This window comes from Pan troglodytes, chromosome 12, assembly GCF_028858775.2.
Source record: "Pan troglodytes isolate AG18354 chromosome 12, NHGRI_mPanTro3-v2.0_pri, whole genome shotgun sequence".
In the NCBI taxonomy this organism is placed as follows: domain Eukaryota; kingdom Metazoa; phylum Chordata; class Mammalia; order Primates; family Hominidae; genus Pan; species Pan troglodytes.
In genome coordinates this window covers 15,868,540-15,882,810 of record NC_072410.2, presented here as the reverse complement: position 1 = coordinate 15,882,810, position 14,271 = coordinate 15,868,540, and the positions used below count along the sequence as shown (strand labels likewise).

Sequence of the window (14,271 nt, the reverse complement as noted above, 5' to 3'; positions counted from 1 at the left end):
CCAGTGTGTCAGGAGCTCTTGACACGGCTGTAGTGGCTGTAGCACCAGAGCATCTGGCTCTAAATAACACCCTTATTTTAGTTCTGACTCAGTCAAGGCTATCTCCCTGGACATTAACCTTCAGCTACACTGGGAGGGAAGTCCGTGGGAGTTTTTATTTTGTGACTAAGCTTAACGCGGGGTTTACTTCCCTCAACGATAAGGTAAAAGAAAACCATGAGAATTTCAGAATAGAACAGAATAAAAAACATTTCACTTGAGTCAAGTGAAAACAATGAACCCTTTCAAATTCAAATGTACATATCTTTCACTGCCCGTTATTTTCTTTTTGACACAGAACGTGTTTTGTGTAGATTTTACTGCATTAAACAGCATTTGAAAGTACTGACCAGGATGAAGCAGAGGAACTAAAATACACACACACACACACACACACACACACACACACACACACACACACACATTTTGCTGAATTTAAAAAGGTTTCTTTTCTTTCATTAACTTTAAATTTTGTGAAATGTACACAGAAAGGCAAGGGATTATTTCAGCTACCATAACTTAGATTTTGCCATAAGTACAATGAAAAAAGATGTGGAAATAGTATAAGGTCAGGAGGTCAACCACTGTAAGCTGGTGCTCATGTAACACTGCCCAGCTACAGCCAGGCTAGCAGCATCTCCCAGGGGCCTCAGTCACTCCTCTTGTTCTGCAGGCTCCTGTGCTCAACCTTCCTCTCTCCCCACACAGAGCTCTCCATTCTCTGTCACGGAATGAAGCTATGGTTTTTGAAAGCAGTTCACAGGGCTAAGTAGGAAGCTCTTTATTCCATTCCTTACCTCTTCTCAAAAAGTGGTATTCTATAAATCTAGCAATAATATATAAAAATATGGCAGTTACCCACTTAGACAGACCCCCTTGTGTCCTGTAGGAGGCATCACTGGGGTATTCCTAGGTGCTGGTGATGCAGTTACTGCTGCCTCTGTGAATCTTTGTCCTCTATGAGCAGCACTGAGACCTTGTCAGTAGAGGGTGCTGGAGAGACACTGCAGGAGGAAGAGGTTTGCTTCCCAGTCCTGCCTGCTCCCTGGGCAAAGCTCCTGCAGCACTCTGGCTTCTTCGGTGTCTAGCTCCTGCAGGGCATGGTGGCTAGCACCAGCTTCCCTGGCACTGGCCCCTCAAAAGTTTTACAGCAGAGTGCCTTGGACCCTGACGGTGCATGCAGCCAGCAGCACCCACCCCTTGGCAGTCAGCTATGTAGGGGGTGCCTTGGGTGAGGGAACTCACTGGGAACAGCCTTCCCTGGTATTTGAAAGGAGGATTTCCAGCAATCTGTGCCAGCGACTTTTCTGCATGCAGCATGCCCTGGTAGTGTGACCCCGGGCACGGAGTAGGGCTCCTCCCTTGGCACTCTAACTCATCTCTAGGGTCCGTGGCTGCTCCTTACAGCGGCTATTCCTATACTCTTTTGCTTTCTCTCCTCTTAGTAGCCAATTCCTTATTACTCCAAAACCTTGTTAGAGTTAGTAATTCTATCTTTATATTAAACCTTTCCTGTTCAAATTAGCGTGTGGGTTTTCTCTCCTGGTTGGACCTAGGCCGACAGAGGCAGCCTATGTGAGGACTCTGCAGCTGATGGTACTTAGACCTTTTGGGCTCTTTCTCCAAGATGTCACTTAGGAATTTAAACAACTGTATTTACATTCAAAACTAGGAACAGACGATTTAAACAACTGTATTTACATTCAAAACTAAGAACAGACGGGGGGAGGAGTGTGTTATCAAGTAAAGGTACAGAATAATAAACCTGTCAGTTAAACGGGAGTCCAAGTCTGTCTACCTCATTCTTTTTTTTTGAGATGGAGTCTTGCTCTGTCACCCAGGCTGGAGTGTAGTGGTGCGGTCTCAGTTCACCGAAACCTCCCCCTCCCGGGTTCAAGCAATTCTCTGCCTCAGCCTCCCAAGTAGCTGGGATTACAGGCACCCATCACCATGCCTGACTAATTTTTGTATTTTTAGTAGAGACGGGGTTTCACCATCTTGACCAGGCTGGTCTTGAATTCCACCCGCCTTGGCCTCCTGAAGTGCTGGGATTACAACCATTCTTTTTTTTTTTTTTTTTTTTTTTTGAGATGAAGTCTTGCTCTTTCCCCCCAGGCTGGAGTGTGATGGTGCAATCTCAGCTCACTGCCACCTCTGCCTTCCGAGTTCAAGCGATTCTCCTGCTTTGGCCCCCTGAGTAGCTGGGATTACAGGCACCTGCCACCACACCCAGTTAATTTTTGTATTTTTAGAGATGGGGTTTCACCATGTTGGCTAGGCTGGTCTCGAACTCCTGACCTCAGGTGATCCACCTGCCTGGGCCTCCCAAAGTGCTGGGGTTACAGGCGTGAGTCACCGCGCCCAGCCACAGCCATTCTTTATTTATGTAAACTAGAGGCCACACATGGACTCATTGTTCAAGTCAGGGCCAGAAGACATGGCCACCCCACACCCCAGTGTAGACCCCCATCCTCATGGCACTTTCTGGCCCCAGTGACATGTCTGGGGGCCACTCAGTGTGAGCTCCTGGGTTCCTCTGTGACCCCAGCAAAGAGGCAAACAGGGACACACACCCATTGGTCAGTCCTCAAGAACAAGAGGAGAATAAAGGAACTGAGGCGATCAGTGAACTTTTGTTCTTCTTGAAGATGACTGGGAGGGTGCTAGGACAGCAGCTCCTTGGGCAGTCGCTGCGCTCTGCTGCGCCTGCCCATGAGGGCTTCTGTGAAGCTTTACTGTGAGTGCTCCACATGCTTTCCTGTCATGGTCATTCCTGAGCCCCCCTTCCTGTCACATCACTCCCACAATAGAATGAAGCAGCCGCCTGTTTTCTAAATAGTCCCTCGATTTCAGGACATTTGTGGTGAAAAGGACCATGTGTACCACTTAACACTGACGTGTGTTGCGTCTCTCCAGAGATGTGGCCAGGACAAGGTGTCACATTCAGAAGGCACAGCTTCAGGAGCCTGAAAGCCAGCCTTGGGAGGGCTGAAAGATTTGCCTCATGCTAGTGGTAGGGGCAATGTTCTGTATGAGCTTCTTTGTTTTCTGAGGGGATTGAGAAAAATCTAAAATGTAATGCAGTAACAGTCTGGACAATTTCTGTTACGAAATGAGCTTTTAGGAGATGACATATTACCTCATTATTTCTTCTCTTTCCTCATTATCTACCTCTCTCCCATTCCCCATTGGTATAGACATTAAATTGAACAGCTGGCATGCTGAATTAACATGAGAGTCACTGAAAACTGAGTGCTGCATGAGAGCTGGCAGCTGGCACACCAGAGAGCCCTGCAGTCCTTCTTCCCTCCCCCTACAGACATCCTGCTAGAAGGAGACCCCAACCTGACACAGGTCAGTTATTGCATGGACTTCCTTGAGCTTTGCCCAGCCTGCTTCCTCCCTCTCTACCCTTGTAAGAGTCTTTGAGGACAGTCCTCCCTCCTCTTTCCTTTGGAGCCACAAAGAGGCCACAGCCAGCATCCAGTCCCCATCTCAACCACAAAGCTCCAAGAAATACTACTTCTAAAGAACGGTGGTGTGCAAGAGAGAATCACAAGAAAAGCTTGGTGGGAGAAACACCACAATGGGGTTCAGGGAGATTATTTCAGGAAATTTTGTAATTGAGGCACAAGGATGGACATACACACACACCTGTGTGTAAATTTCTTATCATTTAATTACTTAAATAATATAAAATAAAACTTAAATTTCCTGATTTTAGGGCAACAAAACTCCCTGCTCTAATCCTTTTATAAACAGCACTGTCACCAGGGATTTCAGTTCAGAATGGCAAACATGCACTTGTATGACTCTGGGCCAACCAAGTCTTTTAAGTCAAACCTTTAACCAACTATTAGTAAAGCATAAGACAGAACAATCTCTTTTATGGCAGCTCATAAATAAAAAAGCAAAAATGTAATCAAAACTAACTTGGCAAGAGGCCAAATTCATAGGCTGAGAAAACAGAACAAAATAACTGAGCTTCAAAGAGTTTAGAACCTATTAGGAAAGCAAATCAAATGGTGAAATTGAGAGTGGTTCAAATAAACTAATAAATATGGTGACTATCTGGACTATGTTCGGACTGAATATAAGAGGTCTGACGCTCTAATGACAGCGCCTATGCTGGTTGTATAAAAAGTCAATAATTTAAGCCTATTTAAAAGCAGCAGTCATTTTTACTCTTCTATGGATGGCAATATTCTAACCTATTACAGACAAAGCACCACATGACTATTTCAAGAGACAGTTTTATCCTTTGAAATAAAACTGCTCTGAAACACAAAAAATAATTCTGTGTTAAAAGAATACATAAAAATAACCTCACCAAATCAATTAGTAAGAATTAAGATGCTGGCAAAAACAAAGGGACAGAAGAGCAGGAAGCAATTCAAAAGGCAAAACCAAATCTTCCACTGCCGTCATGATGAACATTAAATGTTCTATTTCAGAGCAGAGCAGGGGATACATGGATGCTTCCTGGAGTGGAGGGGGAAGGGGACAAGGGAGTCACCTGGTACACTTTATTAACCTGAGCACAAACATAATCAGAAGAACAATATCATAATGGCTCATAAGGCAATGTCAGTGCTTTCTCATTCAGAAATCAATGTGTACACTTGCTATGCAGGTACAGATTGCCTCTAAGTAAACTGCTTATATAAACAGACTTTTCAAGGTCAATTTACCTTCCTTTTGGTTTAATATTTTCATCTACATTTAAGTAGCCTGAGCCAGTATTCCAGTTCTCTGAGGCCACAATCCCAGGCACTCATGTACAGCTCTGTAGAAGTTGCTGAAGTGCCACTACTCACATGTTGATTCTATAGCAGTATCTGCATTCCCTCTTAACATTTTCAAAGCTGAGGAGGCAGAGAGGCTTCTCTTTGGCTCGCTTACCATTCATTTGGCCCCAAATACCATTTTGTGCAATAAGATCTAGCACTGCCTGATAAAGAACAAGGTGTCCAGAACATCAGGACTCTGGGCATATCCTCCCTTGAGTTTTCCTTCACTGTTCATCACGCTCTGAGAATGCGCGTTGCCTGACCTTGAGACACCTGGACCCTACATCCTATGCAGCATCAGCACTTAACTTTTAACATGGTGTCTTTCAAGGCAGAGAAGATGGCTGAATTTAGCAGATGAAATCACTGACACGAGGTACTTAGGAAGTAAAAAGCAATTAACTTTCTGCTTTTCAAACATGTGTGGCTTCCCAAAGAGTAAAAAGGAAAAGTATCAGCTGGGCACGGTGACTCAAGCCTGCAATTCCAGCACTTTGGGAGGCCAAGGCAGGTGGATCACCTGAGGTCAGGAGTTCGAGACCAGCCTGGCCAAAATGGGAAACCTCGTCACTACTAAAAATGGAAACATTAGCCAAGCATGGTGGCAGGCGCCTGTACTCCCAGCTACTCAGGAGGCTAAGGCAGGAGAACTGCTTGGACCCAGGAGGCGGAGGTTACAGTGAGCCAAGATCGCACCACTGCACTCCAGCCTGGGTGACAAGAGCGAAACTGCATCTCAAAAAACAAACAAACACGAAAGTACCTATTCTGTGAAGGAGGCATATATGCAAAGCGGTTCCAAATGTGAAGGAGCTGAGAAACTAAAGAAGGAGAAAGACAAATCTATTTTGTTGGTATTGGGTGATTTACTGAGGGAACTTACAGACAGAAGTGTGGTCTTGGTCAGCCACAAAACAGGTAGATCTCTGCACCACTGCTCCCAGACCCAGGGCTTACAGACCATGAAGAAAGGGCACGTGTGCAGACAACCCTCCAGAACATGGATGCCGTGCGCATCACAGCCTGGAGTCTGTGTGACAACATCCAGGTTGACATGTTCTTCCACTAGGGACAGTAAGTAAAGTAGTAATCAGGAGCCATTCAAAGGTCTCAAAGGAGGGTAATCAGAAGTCAACATGGCATGCTATAACAGATGTCTTAGAAAAAAAAAAAAAAAGGCAACACGGTAGATTAGCATCCAAGACAGAGTCCCTTTTGTTCCACAGCATACAATCATTTGATATTTAAAATTAAACACAATAAATCCTCCTTGAGTAGGTCTAAATCTGTTAATATAAGAACATTCACTTCTTTTACAGATCATATTCAACTAGCAAAGGGAGAAACTCAAAGCTCCTAAAAATAACTGACTTGCAGAAGTCAATTACTAAGTAGTTATTCAAGACACTGGACCCAGGCCAGTGGGCTATACCCAGACTCCTCACCCACTCTCACTCAGCAACTTAAAACAAGTGTATTTACACTCAAAACTAGGAAGGGAAGGGCGGAGGTATATATTATCAAGTAAAGGTATAGAAAATAAAATCTTCAGTTAAATGAGAGTCCAAGTCAGTCTACCCCATTCTTTAAGCCAGAGGCTAGTCTACCCCATTCTTAAGCCAGAGGCTAGAAGCTGACTCATTAAGTGTCCCACACTCTGTAAGCCAACTTCATCCTGTCATAATAAATTTTAATTGTCTGAAAAATCAAACAATTCCATCCCTGCTCCACAGATGTAAAAGCAGTAACTTGAGATGTTCATTTTTCTGAATCTAATCTTTTACCCCTTCATTATCATTTTCACTTTCTAACATTAAGAAATACTGTTTTTTTCCAACACAAAATATGAAAGCTTAATGATTACCATAGAACGACAGCCTAGATTAAGGTAAAGAATCCTACTTTTTTCCTCCTCGTCCCACTCAACCTCCAAATTACTCATGCTAGAGCCATGGGTGGTGAAATCCTGGTGTGGCTTATATCCCAACAGACACACAGGTAGCTGACAGCAGAGGGAGCCTCAGGGGCTTTGTTATATTCCTGACTACCGGGATAGATGTTTGGATGGGACACAACCACTCATCAGATAAGCCCTAAATAAATGAAAAAGTATAATGTGTTAGTTACACATAAGGGAAACGTTAAAACTGTGCCATTCGTCATGATACGTATTTCAAAAAATTTAAAACCTTTGATTACTGAAGATTTCAAACATACATTAAACGAGTGAGTATAACGAATCCCTCTGAACCATTATCCAACTCCAACAGTCATCAAGTCGTGATCAATTTATCTACTCATCAACCATAAAATATTTTGAAACAAATTCCCTACATTGTATCATTGGATCCCTGAGTTCTTCAGCATGTAAGTGTGACATAATTAAGCTCTGATTTCCTATAGCAGCGCAGTGAATTTCGAAGGAGGCTCACTACAGGGATGCCTGAATTTCACTGTTTTTAAAATCACACTTTTAAGTGAGGCAGGCTGTCTTCTGGTTTTCTTTTTCTTTTCTCTTTTTTTTTTTTTTTTTTTTTTGAGACAGGGTCTCACTCTGTTGCCCAGGCTGGAGTACAATGGTATGATCTCACCTCACTATAGCCTAACCTCCCAGGCTCAAGCAATCCTCCAGCCTCAGCCTCCCAAGTTGCCAGGACTACAGGTGCACGCCACCACGCTTGGCTAATTTTTGTATTTCTTTGTGGAAATATGGTTTCACCATGTTGCCCAGTCTGGTCTTGAACTCCTGGACTCAAGTGATCCACCCGGCTTGGCCTCCCAAAGTGCTGGGATTACAGGCATGAGCGACAGTGCCTGGCCTTCACCTGGTTTTCAAATCTTGATCTCCTAAACCAAGACGCCTCTGCAGCTGCCATGGGACAAAGGAAGGGCCTCAGGAAAGGAATCTGCAGTCTAGGCCACATAGCCTTCTCTCCTCACATCACCTCTATGGAGAATCACTGACTTTGTTTCACATACCACAATCCACAGGGAAATCCTGTCTGGGAAAAAAATGACTCTTTAAAGCTTCTGAATGGACCAAGCCTTTCTTTTTATATTTGGAGGAAACTGGGCTTCAGAGAGGCCCAAGGTAAAGTTCCACTTCCTCACATGCTAAACAAGCTCATTAAAGGATGCAATGTCAAACAAACACAGTAACCACCCACACCTTTTCTGAGAGTCTCAAATGGAAAGTCTTCTCTATAACTGATACTCGCATTTTTTCATCTGTTCTTGTGAGAATCAGAAGCTCTAAAAACACTGACTGGCTTTTTGAAATAATCCAACCTCTAGCTATTTCTATTACGAGTGAAAGTTAACTCACTACAGTTGAAGCAGTCAATTTCAGTCTCTGTCTCCTCTCTTTCTTTATATGTATCTCTGAAGACCATCCTAAGTTCATTCATAGAGAAGAAACTTTTTTGGAAACAATCCTATACATCTTCTTTCCATCCGAACATGGTTGAAACATTACAAATTAGAAGCCAACATGTAAGTTGTGATCCGTTTCTAGTTCCACGCATACGAATACTTCTTCCCTATAACACTGCCATTTTTTCATTCTCATTACCCCGATCAATTAGAATTCTGACAATAAAATGTACCATTTCCTCCCAATACCACACAACAGTCTTCCTTTAAACAGCTATAATAGCAGATGGCAACAGAGATAGACAAAGGTGATGGCAATACGTTTCTGTTGAATTGCACAGCTGCTTATGATGGACACCAAACCTACTGATATTGCTTTAAGCACAGATGGTCAAAGAAGTAATCTGTTTTTTAAAAAAATATTTCAATGCAGTCTCAGCTACTCGGAAGGCTGAGGATCACTTTAGCCAGGGAGCAAAGATCGTGCCACTGCACTCCAGCCTGGGTGATAGAGCAAGACCCTGTCTCAGAAAAAACAAGAACCTTCATAAAACTCATTACTGTCATATTTCTCTTCAAAAATTAATGCACTGAGGCTGGGTGTGGTGGCTCACGCCTGTAATCCCAGCGATTTGGGAGCCAAGGAGGGTGGATCACCTGAGGTCAGGAGTTCGAGACCAGCCTGGCCAACATGGTGAAACCCCGTCTCTACTAAAAATACAAAAATTAGCCGGGCGTGGTGGTGCGCCTGTAATTCTAGCTACTCGGGAGGCTGAGGTGGGAGAATTGCTTGAGCCTGGGAGGCGAAGGCTCACTGCAGCCTAGGCAACATTGATTTCACTGCCTCTTCAATAAATGATCCAATAAACTGCTTTCATAGCTCATTTCATTCATTTATCGATTCACAAATATTAACTGGAAATCCCTAGTTTAAACTGGTGCTAGTCATTAAGTGAGAGCTAGAAATGACTCTTGGCCTGATTTGACAGTGACTGCACATGGATGGTATCTGAGCCATACATACTCAAGAGCCATGGGAGACACTGAAAGACAAAGGAAAAACTGAAAAGAAGTAACCAGTAGGAAAACTAGGAAAAGGCAGGGCTGAGGAGACAATGGAGGAGACAATTTTAAGAAGAAAGTATTACTGCTGTCAAACTTCAAGAAGTCAAGGGAAAGTGACCAGAGCTGTGGTGAAGACAGACACACTGAGAAGATGGCCTTATGACCACAAGGGCAGAAACAGGAGCAAGGCACCTGCAAGTCAAGAACACTCAGCACTGCAGGCAAAGCCTGGTGCTTGGAGAGGAAAGGAAGCATCTCCCTTCAGGGGTCAGAGGGGGCATGGCCCTGCTGACACGCTGGTTTCTGACTTCTGGTATCCAGAAATCTATGACAACAAATTTCTGTACTTTGAAGCTACACAGTTTATGGTACTTGGTGATGGCAGCCCTAGGAAACAGATATAACCATTTAAAAAAACTTAAGGAGGTTCATATTTATGTGAAACATGTTTAATAATTACTTCTAAAAGAAGATTTTTTTAAAATAAGAAAATATTCACGTCCAAAGTTTTAGTCACAGAATAGCCAATGAGTAGCACAGACATATAATCAGTTGCTGTGTCTCTAAGATACATACATGTAGAATAAATAGTACTGTTTCCTTTTAATAACATCTATCCAAAGTCAGGTAGGTAAAGCACAAGTTTTGGACAACTATCTTTTCTGACTTTTATAAGTAATTTATACCTGAGACTTCAAGATTTTGTTTGCTTTTTTAAAAACCAACAGGAAAGCAACCAAATTATTGATATTTTGGGATTTAATTGTCACAATAAATAATTTAGATAATTTGATGCGTACTGACAACAAAATTACAGATTGATTCTGTTAAAGTTGACGTTGGTTCGTTCCTAAATGTCTCCTATAGCAGTGCAAAAAAAAAAAAAAAAACAAACAAACCAGAAAGGGATCATTATTCAATAACTTTTTACTTCTTATCATTCCTTTAACAGACCTGATTTTTAAGCATCAACACTGCTATTTTTAATTTCAGCATAAACTCCCTCTACTAGTCATACATTGCTTAATGACAAGGATATGATCTGAGAAATGCATCATCAGGTGATTTAGTCATGTGTGAACATCATAAATATACAAATGTTCACATAAACATACACAAACCTAGACAGTACAGCCTATTACATGCCTAGGCTACGTGGTATAGCCTGTTGCTCCAAGGCCACAAACCTGTACAGCACAGGACTGTATTGAATACTGTAGGCAACTGTAACACAACGGTTAAGTGTATATATAGAATAGCTAAAAATATTATAGTATAGTAAAAATACAGTTTAAAAGATTAAAATGGTACATCTGCATAGGGCAACTTCCTTGTAATCTTAAGAGACCACTGTCATGTTTGTAGTCTCTCGTTGACTGAAACGTTTTATGCAGCACATGACTATATGCAGAAATATTTTAGATGACTGAAAAATACATTTCCCTTTGGAAACTAAGCTTTCCAAAACTACTGAAAGAGAAAAGCAAAATAATCATGATCTATACTCTGATAGATACGTCCGTCTCTTAGGCTTCTCTCAGTGTGATACTGTACATAAATAAAAAGTTAATAACTAAGACTTAAAAAGTAGAGTGTAAAGAGTTTAATCTAGAATAAAAGAGGTACCTTTAGGCCAGTTTAGTTTCTCATTCCTTTACTCATTCAATGAGAAACAGATTCTGAACTGCAGTACGTGCTAGATGCACAGGAAATATGGTAAAGTCTCTTGCCTTGAAGAATCCCCTCTCTATTATATGGGGGAGGGAGGTGAGAGTGGGTGAAGAGGGGGTCTGTAAAACCAGTTATTACAATATAAGTACTTGTAGGTTACAATCAAACATATAGGAGAAAGCACTATGAACTTTTAAAAAGCAACACTAGCAAGTGGTTTTTCTCTTTCCTATAGCAAAGAGAAAAATATTTCTTATTAATTGTCCCATGTGTTTGCTCATTGTTGGGAAGACTAAATGTACCCTCACTGAACCACCAAATAATAAGAACAGATAATATCAGATAATAAGATAATGGCAAAACTGCAATTTTATCCCTATTGTCTAACAGACTACATTTCTAAAACTAAAATACAAACATAATTTTTCAGTTAAAAGTTGGGCCAAAAAGTGATCAGCAAACTGCAAAAGAGGTATGCAAGAAACACACAGCCTAGGCTGAGCTACTCCAACGTTGACTGAATTCTAAGCACTAACTTATTTGAATCAAGGACAGAAACTGGTTTCATAACAATGACCACCTTTATAGCCTTCAGTTCTTTCTCCCTTACGGGATCATGAGACATGGTGGGCCCACACACACAAAAGCCCTTACTTAATGCAGTGCCTGGCCTATAACAGGGGTTCAATTAATGGTTATGTACTAGTCAGGAACACATGATCTGAGTTTTCACTCTCAAACCAAAGCAAGGACATTCCCACCACTTAAAAACGATTTTATATGCTATATCTATAAAAATATGAGCTTGGAAGGTTTATTCTATAACCAGAAAGTAAAGGTTACATTTCTTTGCACTTCCATTCTTGGTTAACCTGATCCATCCAGGAATCAGGAGAAGGGACTACTTCAAGGTCAACGCTGCAGGAAAGGAGGAAAGGAGGTCTAAGAAGCGAAGAGCTCACTGCTGCTGTGTGGCAACTTCCCATTTTCACTTTACTCCTAAACTATTAGGGATACAAATTTCAAACTGCATTTTTTTGGGGGGGGATTCATATTCTTTTCAAATGGCTGACGTAGCCCTGATTTTATCCAGGCAAGATAAACCTAACTGGGAGGTGAGAGAGGAGGGCAGAAGCATGGCCGAAGGAACAGGGAAAAGGGAAAGCTCTAGGAGTTCTTATCTCAGCACTAGACCAGGGGTCAGCCCAGGTTTTCTGTGAAGGGCCTGAAGGTAAATAGTTTTTGTCTTTGTGGGCCACATTGGTATGTGTCACAACTCAACTTTGCCAGCGTAGCACAAAACCACCACAGGCAACACATACAAATAAGCATGGCTGTGTTCCAGTAAAACTTCATTTGTGGACACTGAAATTTGAATTTCATATATTTCACCTGTGAAAAATATTTTTATTATTTTTTCAACCATTCAAAAATGTAAAATCCATCCCAAGCTCATGGGCCATACACAAAAAGGCAGCAGGCCAGATTTGGCCTGAGGGCCATAAGTTCACCTGCCCCTATATATATTTTTTGTTTGTTTGTTTGAGAGAGTCTCACTCAGTAGCCCAAGCTGCAGTGCAACGGCGTGATCTCGGCTCACTGCAACCTCTGCCTTCCAGGCTCAAACAATTCTCGTGCCTCAGCATCCTCACTAGCTGTGCGCCACCACACCCGGCTAATTTTTTGTATTTTAGTAGAGGCTGGGTTTCCCCATGTTGCCCAGAGTGGTCTTGAACTCCTGAGCTCAGGTGATCCGCCTGCCTCGGCCTCCCAAAGTGCTGGGATTATAGGCGTGAGCCACCACGCCCGGCCTACCAGCCCCTATATTGTTATTTATTTATTTATTTAGAGACATAGTCTTGCTTGGTCACCCAGGCTAGAGTGCAGTGGCGCGATCTCGGCTCACTGCAACCTCTGTCTCCTGGGTTCAAGCGATTCTCCTGCCTCAGCCTCCACAGTAGCTGGGACTACAGGCGCCTGCCACCACGTCCAGCTAATCTTTGTATTTTTAGTAGAGATGGGGTTTCACCACGTTGGCCAGACTGGTCTTGAACTTCTGACCTCAAGTGATCCGCCTGCCTCGGCCTCCCAAAGTACTGGGATTATAGGCGTCAGCCACTGCATCCAGCCACCAGCCCCTATATTAAGCTGTTTTGAACCCAACCAGGAGAAACTTCAATTTTGTACTGTTTCTAATCAGTTATTTATAGATCCCTTCTATCTGAGGCAGAGAAAAAGTAACTTTGAGAATTTTTAAAGGGCAGGAATTTCTCAGGTGTGTTTGTCATTCAGGTATTGTCAAAAAACAACTATGTTTGAATGCAACATAATTTAAAAGATAGAATAGCTAAAGGAGTAAGTATAGGTACATGGGTATATCTTAGATGTTATTTTGGGACACCAAAAACTTCAGGGAAAAAAGGATCAATGGCTTGTGAAGGTCTGGGGCTTTCGACCCACTGGAACAAGCATGTCACTTGTGTCACTTCACTCTAACTGTAGCCACAAACACAGTGGGTAATGCTCCACTGTACAAAGTATGTGAATAAAGTCAGTTTCAAGTCATATTTAATACTTTAAAACAAAAGTCTAGGAAGCCCAGTGTTTGTCATGCCACCTTTTACCTGCTTCGGTTTTGAACAATTTCAAGTTTGACGCCAGAACTATTTTCATGTGTATTACAGTGCTCTTTAAACACATGCATCTCGTGTTTCAGAGCACAGCCTTTTATTTAAACTTTAAGAGGAAAAAATGTTTTCTGGCAGTGGCCATGGCCAATTTTAGTCTCTGAAAGTTTTTCTGTTAAGAGTCCCCAAACATAAGAAATGAACACGTGAGTAAGAAGGACTGAGAGCTGGAATGGGTCTTATGCAATACTTGAGACAGTATGAAAGACGTTTGATAGCACATATATTCAAAATCAAATAATTGTTCATGGAGAGAAAATCTGTGGTCATATTTAATATGCCCAAACCTAGGTGGGTGTTCCTGTGGCGAGGCCTGTGTCTTATTCCTTACTGTATCTTTACTTTGCAAATAGTAGGCATTCAATAAAAATTAAACAATGAATTAACTGTATGGCACTATTCGCAAGATAACAATGCCACCTGCCTCACTGAATTGGTGGTTTGAGTTCTGTGAGAGAGTAAATAATGTTCAATAATAGTAGTTATTTTTATCCTTATTTTTTTTAAAAAAGAATAAACCAAGACTTAAAAAAATTATATAACTTGTCCAACTGAGTGGTACTGAAACTCTGGTGTACCTAACTTCAAAGTCCTTACTCTCTTTGATTCCTATTAGCTCAGAAACCTCATTTAATCCTGAAAATAGG

The 14,271-nt window shown here is 42.0% G+C and overlaps 1 protein-coding gene across 12 annotated transcripts in view; it reads right to left on the bottom strand.

The window, feature by feature from the left end:
* LOC459477 (LIM and senescent cell antigen-like-containing domain protein 1) overlaps nucleotides 1-14,271 on the bottom strand; it is a 155,165-nt gene that overhangs the window by 49,337 nt on the left and 91,557 nt on the right. The gene's annotated exons all lie outside the window — the stretch shown is intronic.